The sequence below is a fragment of the Felis catus genome, chromosome A3 (genome assembly GCF_018350175.1).
Source record: "Felis catus isolate Fca126 chromosome A3, F.catus_Fca126_mat1.0, whole genome shotgun sequence".
NCBI lineage: Eukaryota > Metazoa > Chordata > Mammalia > Carnivora > Felidae > Felis > Felis catus.
In genome coordinates, this window is record NC_058370.1 from 5294611 (window position 1) to 5304623 (window position 10013).

Consider the following 10013-nt stretch of genomic DNA (forward strand, 5'->3'; position numbering starts at 1 on the left):
TCTCTCTCCCTCTCTCTCTGCCCCTCCCCTGCTTACGCTCATGTGCACCCATGCGCACACACACACACACTCTCTCTCTCCCTCAAAATAAATAAATAAACATTTTAAAAGTATATATATGTTTTGTAAATGCGTATGTACTTTTTGTATCTATACATACAACAGATTATGTATTGATATATGATCTATATCATATATAGATGTATGTGCATGAACATATTTACGTGTATATATGTATAGTTAGATATACATAAGTATATTGATATGTATAAATATGATATACATAGATGTATATAAAAATACATTTTTATCCATGTTTTATTTTTATTTATTTATTTTAAATGTTTATTTATTTATTGTTGGGAGAGAGAGTACAAACGGGGGTCGGGCAGAGAGAGAATCCCAAGCAGGTTTCAGACTGTCAGCACAGAGCCCGACGTGGGGATTGAACTCAGACACCGTGAGATCATGACCCGAACCGAGGTCGGATGCTCAACCAACCGAGCCACCCAGGAGCCCCTCCCTATTTTATTTGTAGCTTTCATTATAAATCACAGGCAGACCACTTTTTCAAATGAGAGGATACTTGGTGTTTTTCTGTAAACCCTGTTAGTTATTTCTACAGCGTTCCCCCATCAGAATGCTTTTTGAAGAAAAATCTACGACGTAAAATAGAGAATCGACCGAGCCAGAGTTTCCTTCATAGCACTGGCTGGGCTGGAGGAATTCTAGCAGGTGACCCAGGCAAAACACGCTGGGGTGAGCCTGCCCCTGGACTGAGCCCCACTGTGTCCGGACAAAGGCTCCTGGTGGCAGATTTTAGCATCTAAACTATAGCTTCATGGTCGTCGAGTGGCTGCAGACTTTCTCTGTGTTCACTACAATCTCAACAACTCATTCGTGCTTTTACGGTGATGATAATATTTATCTCTCCAGGCAGATGGCCACGTTCATGCTCATTTAGCCACAGCAGACTGTCCAGTGTGCGGCTGAATTGCTTCCTTCCCCAGCATTATCCGCTTGGCTAATTGAGTTTGGTTAATCGAGGTCGTGATGAATGAAGCCCGAAGTGGCTGCCTGGGGCGTCGCCTGTTGGCGAGGTCAGGTGGGGAGACCAGTCCTTCAAAGGGTGGGCTGCCGGAGAAAACCCGAACAGGGCATCTCGGCAGGACCCCTGGGACGGGGCTGACTTCTCCCTGGGCCCAGCGCCAAGGGACGCCAGGACTTTTGGGGGCCCAGGAAAATGGTCCAATTGCTTTTAGAATCAGGAAAAATAATGGCTTGGAGGAGACAGAGAGCAGGGTGTCTGGAAAGCTCCGGGATGCTGAGTGCAGAAGGGGCTAGCAGGGGCGGGGGGAGGAGGGTCCCACTAGCATGCTGGAGACCTGTGGCGGGGGTGGGGGGGTCTATACAGGGTGCGCGCAAGCTGCCCCTGGGTAGTGACAGGGTAGGAGTCCGGGGAATGGAGGGCGGGGGTGGGAGACTGTGGTGCCATCCGCTGGGGATACAGAGATACTGGGTCTGTGTGTGGAGAACAATGGCAGAGACCTTACAGCCACATCGGCACCCGCCCCCCGCCCCCCCCCCCCGCCACCTTCCTTCCCCAGCGACCCCGAGGGCACTCCTTCCTGCCCTCTGTCCACCTCGTGCCACACCTCACCCCTCCACCTGCCGCTTCCCACCCTCTGCAGAGGCGCTGTGGGTGAGCATCACCACAACCTCCCTGCACCCCGTTCCCACCCCTGCCTGCTCTCTGCTGCCCCTTTAACTGGGTTCGCGGCAGCCTAGAGCACAAGCTGAATGATCCCTTTGTCTTCTAACCTCCTTTACAGCTTAGCTGGAACTTCTCTAACATGTGCACCCAGATTCCTCCAGAGGTAAAAGCAAGGGTTCATCTCCCCGGGGCCTGGGGTGGGGTGGGGGTGGGGTGGCTGCACAGGCTGGAGTTTATTTTGAGCTTGTGTTTTATCTTGTAAACCCTCACGGCTCTCATATTCTGCCACAATACACGTCTGTATCTTCTTAGCGGAAAAATAAGTGTCCCTGGCAAGTCTCTGGGCAAACTCCGTGCTCCAGGGAAGACAGGCGAGACGGGCGAGGCGTCCAGGGCTCCAAAGGCAAGGAGGGGTCGCTGTGGGTGCCGATCCTGGGCTCGAACGACCCTGAGGCCAGCGGCTCCCTGTGCCGTGCACCTGTGCTGTGCCTTCCTGGTCCTGCGCCCAGCCCGCCTGAACCCCGTTTTGATAGATGGGGGCAGATTCTCAAGGGTAGAGGCTGGCCGTCACTCCTGCCTTCCAGCAGATGACATTCTTACAAAGCACCGCCTTGAACATCTCGTGTGGGGATAACACAGACACAATTCGGTCACTCGCCACATCAGCATGCTTTCGCGTAGTTGCTCACTTTTAAGAAATAGTTACTAAAAGCCGACTGTGTCCAAACCCCTCGCTAGATACTTGGGAAACGCTGGTGCCCGGACAGACCAGTCTCTCTCGGGGTCTGGCATGCTGGCCATTTCAGGGTATTTGCTCGAGCAAAGCCAGACTGGAAGGCAGAAAAACGCATCTGTGTCTGGGTGAAGTGGGGCGCGTTTCTGGGCACACCCGGGCTTCCCAGTTCCGCATTTACAGAAGTGCCTGCTCTTTGGGGGGGGCGCTCGTCCCAAGAGCAAGAGGGGGTGCACAGTGTCACACAGACTTGGGAAAGGTTGGGGAGCCGGTGCCCGGGAGAGATGTGGGACGTACATTTGCAGGTTAGATTGCGGTAGATCCTGTGGGCCAGCTCTCTCCAGCGTTTCCACACGTAGCCCCTTTTCCCTGCAGCACCTGTTAACATGTGGCCGCATGGGTTCTGCTGCGCCCCCTTTCAGAAACGCCCATCTTCACCTTTTCCTGCTGGTTTGTGGCCCCAGCGTTTTCCTCTCTGGTCTGTCTTTGCGGGGAGACTTCACCTGTTCCCTCCTTTGGAGAAGGTGTGAAGCTGGACTCAGCTTGATGGTGTTTTTTGGGATGGTGCGCGTGTGGCCCGAGGTTGCTGGGTGCACAGCCCGTCCCCGGCAGGGGGGGAGGGGTGCCGTCACCGGGAACTTAGGGACGACGTAGGGATAAGGAGGATCTTGCTGCTTTAGACGGCTTTGGCACAGCCCCTAAAATGGTAACAACCAGCCAGAAACATTAAAAATCACAACAACAAAACGGAACAGGGGTGGGGCGGGGGGAGGCCCTCAGGAAGGAAACACCAAGTCCGTGCAGCCAAGAAAGGTAATTTAGAAATAAAGTGAGGAAGCAGTTCCCGAGACTGCCCTGGCTGGCTTGGAGCTTCAGAAAAACACGGTGACCCGCTTCTGGGCCTAGGGAGCTCGGGGAGGGGCGGGGGGGTGCAGGGAGGGGGCGTGGAGGGGTGGGGAGGGACTGAGAAGACGCCAATGCCCCCAGGCTCCCAGCTGGCCAGGCCGTCCTTGCAAGCCGCCCCGCAGCCAACGCTTCCCGGGCCCACGGTGGGGACCCGGGGCGCCCTGCCACCCCGTCCACCCCTTCCGCGCGTCCCCGGAAACTTCTCTGGCATCCCATTAAGGTTCCCAGGTGACAAAACAGCCCTGCGTCCCATCCTCCTCTTCTTCCATATTCTAGTTCCCTTCCCATCTCTCCTCCGGCTCTGCTGTTCTCCCCGACCATCTCCCCGGCCGCATCCCGCGCCCCCCAGGCGCACTGGCTCGCACGCCATGGTGGCCTCGGCTTACACAAAGGAACCACGGCCACGCAGCTCCACGAGCCACAACTGCGAGGGTATTTTTGACCGTGCAGCTGCATCTGCCTGGGAGCGGGGCTGCAGAGACGCGGGAAGACGGCGGGGTCTTAAATAGCAGCTCTGAGACGTCGGCTGTTGCTGGGCCAGGGGGCTGCTGCCCTCCCTCCTGCCCCCAACACCTCTCAGCCTGGGTCCCCGTTGCCATGTTCCCGTGCGGGTTCATGGCCAGAGAGGGGCCCAAGGTCTCGCCGGGGTCTCCTCTTGCCACGGGAACGATAGTTCTCAAGCGGGACACGTGGCCGTGTCTGGAGACACTGGACTGCCGCGACTAGGGGTGGGGGGTGTGGCTGGCATCTGGCGGGTAGATAGAGGCCAGGGATGCCGTCCGACATCCTGCGGTGCCCAGAACAGCCCTCACCACCGAGAACGACCCGGGCGCAAACCTCGCCGGGGCCCCGGGCTGAGAAACCTTGAACTACATCCCTTTCTCTCCCTCCCTTGGCGGCCCTATCGTTGATTCTGGCAGAACTTGGGCTAAAATAAGGTTGAATCGGCCTCAACTGTTTTTGTGCAACTGTTATGTGTTTCATAGATCCCTTGAAAAATTTTTTTTAATGTTTATTTGTTTTTGAAGGAGAGAGAGAGACAGAGCACGAGCGGGGGAGGGGCAGAGAGAGAGGGAGACACAGAATCGGAACCAGGCTCCAGGCTCTGAGCTGTCAGCCCAGAGCCTGACGCGGGGCTCGAACCTACGGACCGCGAGATCCTGACCTGAGCTGAAGTCGGACGCTTAACTGACTGAGCCACCCAGGTGCCCCTAATGTTTATTTATTTTTGACAGAGACAGAGCGTGAGCAGGGGAAAGGCAGAGAGAGAGGGAGACACAGAATCCGAAGCAGGCTCCAGGCTCCGAGCTGTCAGCCCAGAGCCCGGTGCGGGGCTTGAACTCACCAACCGTGAGGTCATGATCTGAACCGAAGTTGGACGCTCAACCGACTGAGCCACCCAGGCGCCCTCCACTTTTTTTTTTATGTTTATTTTTGAGAGAGAGAGAGGGTGCAAGCAGGGGAGGGGCAGGGAGAGAGGGAGACACAGAATCCGAAGCAGGCTCCAGGCTCCGAGCCATCAGCACAGAGCCCGACGCGGGGCTCGAACCCACGGACCGCGAGATCCTGACCTGGGCCGCGGTCGGGAGCTCCACCGACTGAGCCGCCCGGGCGCCTCATCACAGATCTCTTTCAGGAAGTCCCTCTGCATTCTGAAGTCAAATAAACGTATCTGAAGTGGGAACTGGGTGTGATGACAATGGTTTCGAAACCAGTTGTCACCCGCCACCGATAGACAGCGCGCCTCGAAATAAGTACCGCGAAGATACAGCCGAGGTTGCTCACGCTGTTGGCCGGAGGCGGTTGCCCACGAAGATGCTGGACGCAAGGCTCCCTTTCCGGTGGTTGTTGCAACTCATGTGGCCGAACGAGGCGGTGGACAGGCCAGCAGGCCGTGGAGACTTTCTCCCGGAGGGAGGCTCCGGCCCTGCCTTCTTGGGGGCTGCGGGTGGTGCACACCTCGTACTAAGGGAGACCACAGCCCGCCCTTCTTAGGCCCACCAGGGAGCTGGTCTCCCGCTCCGAGAGACTCTAGGAGGGATCATCGGTACAGCCACCCCCCGCCCTGCAATCCCAAGCAAGCCACCCAAGCTTTCTCAGCCTCCGTTTCCTTACCTGGAAAATGGGTAAGCGTGGTTGCGAGAGCTCAGGGGGAGAACAAACACACGTTCCGAGCTCAGCTCAGCGCCGAGCGTGATGACTCTTAATCATTTCGCCCTTATCCTGATGCATCATCCAAAAGAAAGGAGTAGACAGTGTCTGATATGATATCAGGCAACAGACGCCTACATACCTTTAATGAGATTTGCACGCTATGTCAATATGTACACGTGCACATGCATAGAAGGCTGTAGGCGTTCTAGAAGCCGAATTGCCCTTCCTGACCTTCAGATCCCTCGAGGACTGCAGGTAAAGCTTTGATTTCCCAGCCGGCTTCCTCCCTCTCACGTGCCTGGAGAATCCAAAGGGCCCAGATCTCTGCTCTTCGCCCCGAAGAAATTCCCAGGAGACCAGGGCGTCTTGGAATCCGTGAGCCTGGAGAGGTGTTGGCCGCAGCGACTGGAATCAAGACCCAGGAGGATGGAGTGTCACATCTGAGCTCCCTTGTCCCTGTTCCTTGCTCCAAGCAAGGCTCCTGCCTGTGCCCCACACCCCAATCCCCTGCCCAGCCTCCCCGCCCAAGCAAAGCCCAAGCAGGACCCTGTCCCGGCCAGGGAGCCGGGGCTCGGCCTGGCTAAGGGGTCATTTCCTGCGGTTGGAGCCCACCAGCCCCCGGCTCTGACGTGGATGGGCGGCCTTTGGACCTGAGGCTCAAGGACCCGTCCCGCTGTCGTGGGTGTGGGTCCTCCCGGCTGTTAAAAGCTTGTGAGGGACGACATCCGTAGCTGCAAAATGCGGATAATAATCCTTCCGGCCTCCAAGAGCTGACTCAAGGGTTGGGTGGGACAGTGTAGTCCAACGTTTCGCCTGGAGGCTGGGACACAGGGAACCTGAAATGGATGCCAGCTGCTACGAACGGTTTTGGGTCACGCGGAGTTTGCCCGTGGGAAATAGACCCGCCGAGCCCTCAGTGGTCGGTCAAGGGGAACCTTGGGCTGGAATGTTTTCTTTCCTTCTTTTTTTTAATTAAAAAATGTTAATGTTCGTTTATTTTTGAGAGACAGAGAAACAGTGTGAGCAGGGGAGGGGCAGAGAGAGAAAAGGAGACACGGAACCCGAAGCAGGCTCCAGGCTCCGAGCTGTCAGCGCAGAGCCCGGCGCGGGGCTCGAACTCACACACCGCGAGATCGTGACCTGAGCCGAAGCCGGACGCTTCACCGACTGAGCCACGCAGGCGTCCTGAACCAGAAATTTTTCTAAAAAGCAAACATCGGTGGAACTATTGGACTCTTTCTGCTGCCAGGTGGTGATAAGTGCTATGGAGAAAAACGAAGGCGGGAAAGGGATGGGGTGTGTGTGTGTGTGTGTGTGTGTGTGTGTGCAATTTAAACGTACAGCGGTGAAAGCCTCAAAGGGAAGGCGATATTTGTGTCACAATCTACACAAAATGAGGGAGTAACCCATTGGAATAGCAAGGAGCCTATTTCAAGTAGAGGAAGCAGCCAGGGCAAAGGCCCTGGGGCATCTGAGGGCTGGCAAGGAGGCAGGTGGGCTGGAGCAGAGGGAGCTGGGGGAAGAGTGGGCAGAGAGGGCAGAGGCCGGGGGAGGTGGTGTGGGACCTGAGTCACAGCCACGACGTCGACGTCGTGAGATGCGGATCCGTGGGAGGATCACGAACAAAGAAGTGACAAGGACTCACCTTGCACCTTAACAGGACCCCTTTGGCTGCTGAGATGCAGACGTGAGAGCCAGGCAGACCCAGGAGCCCGGGAGGAGGCAGCCGCGGGCCTCTATCCAGGTGAGAAACGGTGTGGATTGCAGCACGGTGGGGCGACAGGTATCCAGAAGGACTCCTACTTTCCCTGCTTGAGCTCCCGCCGCGTGCTTTCTGTCCTGGCCCCCTCGGGCCATCGCAGTGGGGACTGAGAGGATGGGGGAAGGACAGAGCTGACTGCAGGTGGCCAGGGACGGCTGCGAAGGGTGTGAAAGCTGGCCGAGAGCTGGCCCTTGACCTTGGGTTGGCAGGAGCCAGGACCCCCACGGCCGCACTCTGGCCAGCGGGGAGGGTAGACAGAAATTCACAGGCTTCCCAGGCTGAGCAGGGCAGGGCCGCCTCCACGTCCTGTCTCCCACAGAGGCTCAGATCCGTGCGAGGGCAGGCGCAGTGTTATTCCAGCTGAAGACGGCAGGGACCCTCCCAGCACGGCACAGGGAGAGAGTGGGCAGGACATTCCTGTGCTGGACGGGGGCTAGGCCGTGGGGGTGCAAAAGATCCCCATCATCTGGTGGAATATTCTGCACGGACTGGGCTTCGGTCCTGGGGAGAGGGCGCTGGAAAGGGCGTCTGGGTGCCCCAGGACCTAGTGGTGGCCTTTTTGAGTGTCTGGGTTCCTGGGGAGCAGTGCTTGGGGAAGCCAAGATAGGTGATTATTCACAAATAAGCCGGGATGGCGGAGAAAGACAGGGAGGGGAAAAGGGGAGATAAAACCGGGAAGTGGAGACCGCGTCAGGCGGAGCCAGGAGTGAGTGTTTCCTCGCGCACGTCTCTGCGTAACTCATGGCCCTGCTATTTGCTGAGCGCCTGCGTGGGGCCAGACTCTGTGCTCCCCCACCCCCCCCCCCACCCCGGTCTCCTGTGTTCACCCCACAGCCTGGGATGTTCTCTCCGCTCCCCCGACCCAAGGATGGGCCAAGGGCTTCCTCCCCCTGAGAACAAAGCCCTCCTCTCTCTCCAGGGTATTGCTGTGGATCTCGTCTGTCTCGTGTGAGCTCCAGGCTTCTCCCTCCAGGATCCTCCTGCCCTCTGGGGGCATTTGGGGGTGTCGGGGGGCATATCTGGTTGTCCAGACTCAGTGAGGCAGGGGATGCCCCTGGCACGGGGTGGGTAGAGACCAGAGATGCTGCTGAAATCCAGCGATGCCCAGGATGGCCGGCCGCAGGGAAGGACCCGTCCCAGATGTCGGTGGTGCGGAGGGTGGGAAGCCCGTGGGAAGCCCAATTCTGGGGGCGACGGAGGGTGGGTGTCTTGGGTGGAAGCGTGTTCCTCCCACCACTGCTGGCCCCGGCTTCAGGCACTCTCCACGCGCCAGCAGCCGTCCTGACCTTGCTATTGTGGTGTCCTCTCTTCCCCTCAGCCCTTGACAAAAAACCGGAAAACTGCCCCATTTGACAGGTGAGGGATTGGGCGGCTGTCCCCGGACTTGGGGGTGGGGACAGAGGGAGGTGGAGAGCCCCCGGAGGAGAGACAAGGCTGCCACTGGCATTTTAATGAGCGCATCGGCCCCGCACAGACCTGGGAGGGCACCACCACCGTGCCCACGTGTAGCACGCACTTCTCTGGGTTCGTGGCCATCATGGATGCAGGAGCAGGCCTGCCTTCTGGGAGCCCTAGTTCTCTGATCTTGTACGGCCAAGATACATGGAGGTCCCCCCACCCCCAGGTCCCCGCAGGGAAGGATTGGCCACCTGAGCTGCTAGGATCTCCACCAGCGGGCAGCCGTCTGTGGTCAGCCCTTGGGCTTAGACGGTTGTCCCTCCCAACGCCTCATCCCTCCTGGGGTGGCCAGTGTCCCCTGACTGATGGACACAGGGCTGTAAACACCTGGCCAGCTCGGCCCTACTCGGGACAAGTCCCCCTGTCATGGGACCTGGACCCCCACCCACCCTTCTTCCTCTCCAACCCCTTCACCAGTGTGGATCCCAAGGGCCCCCTGATGATCCTTCTGCTGCTCACTTACATGCATCTCGGGGTCTGCTTCCTGGGAACCTTGGCCCAAACGGCCCCCATTTCTCTGCAAAATCCTCCTCCTGGGGTTCTCCGCAACCACACCTGCTCCGTGGAGACAAAAGTGCTCTGAAAACCTGAACAGAATCCTGCCACATCCCAGATTGACCCCTTCTGTCACTTCCTGTTGCAGTTAAAAGAAAATTCCATCTCCACTTAGCCTGCACACACTGAAATGTCACCTCCTCCGGGAAGGCCATCCTGACCTCTCTCTGCCCAAACCACACTCTGCTCTGCTCTTTGCCGGCCCCTCCACCTGGCCGTCGATCGGCGGTGGCACATGAATGTTGCCGACAACCGGGCCGATGCGTTTGGGAGTGGACCCTCCCCCAGCTGAGCTTCCGGATGAGAACACAGCTCTACAGACACCGGATGAGAACACAGCATTTTGAGACCCTCATGAGAGAACCCAACTAAGCCGTGCCCACACTCCAACCCATGGGAACAATTGTGAGGTCATAAAAACGTGCTGCTTGAAGCCACTGAATTTGTGATCCTTTGTTATGCAGCCATAGAAAAATAATACCCTTATTATTAGAAAAGTGTAGGTCACACCAGCAGACATTCATTCGACGGTATTGCTGTTACCTTAATTCCTTTACGCGTCCGTCCTGCAAGTAAGGGTTGTCACAGGGAAGTTTGGGTCTTGCAGAAATGCTGGCGCTTTGACCAGCAAAATCTGGAACCCCAGGGCTTCATCTTGGGGTGTCCCATTATCAGCAGACCAGCTTTGGCCAGCTTTGAGAGGCACTGAGCGTCTTACCATCTAAATCTCA

The 10013-nt window shown here is 57.3% G+C and overlaps 2 long non-coding RNA genes across 3 annotated transcripts; one reads left to right on the forward strand and one right to left on the reverse strand.

The window, feature by feature from the left end:
- Positions 1-1657: 1657 nt before the first annotated feature.
- LOC123384254 lies at positions 1658-6011 on the reverse strand. 2 transcript variants are annotated; one of them, XR_006595016.1, is made up of 5 exons: positions 5739-6011; positions 5469-5646; positions 5139-5254; positions 4925-5005; positions 1658-3145 (listed from the first exon to the last, which is right to left on the reverse strand). It is a non-coding gene; the product is annotated as an uncharacterized LOC123384254 (long non-coding RNA). The 2 variants fall into 2 exon arrangements; XR_006595015.1 differs by having other exon boundaries at positions 5139-5295.
- Positions 6012-6624: 613 nt separating this feature from the next.
- On the forward strand, positions 6625-9719 carry LOC109497895. The gene is made up of 3 exons (XR_002154318.3): positions 6625-6756; positions 7168-7251; positions 9371-9719. It is a non-coding gene; the product is annotated as an uncharacterized LOC109497895 (long non-coding RNA).
- The last annotated feature ends 294 nt before the right edge of the window (positions 9720-10013 follow it).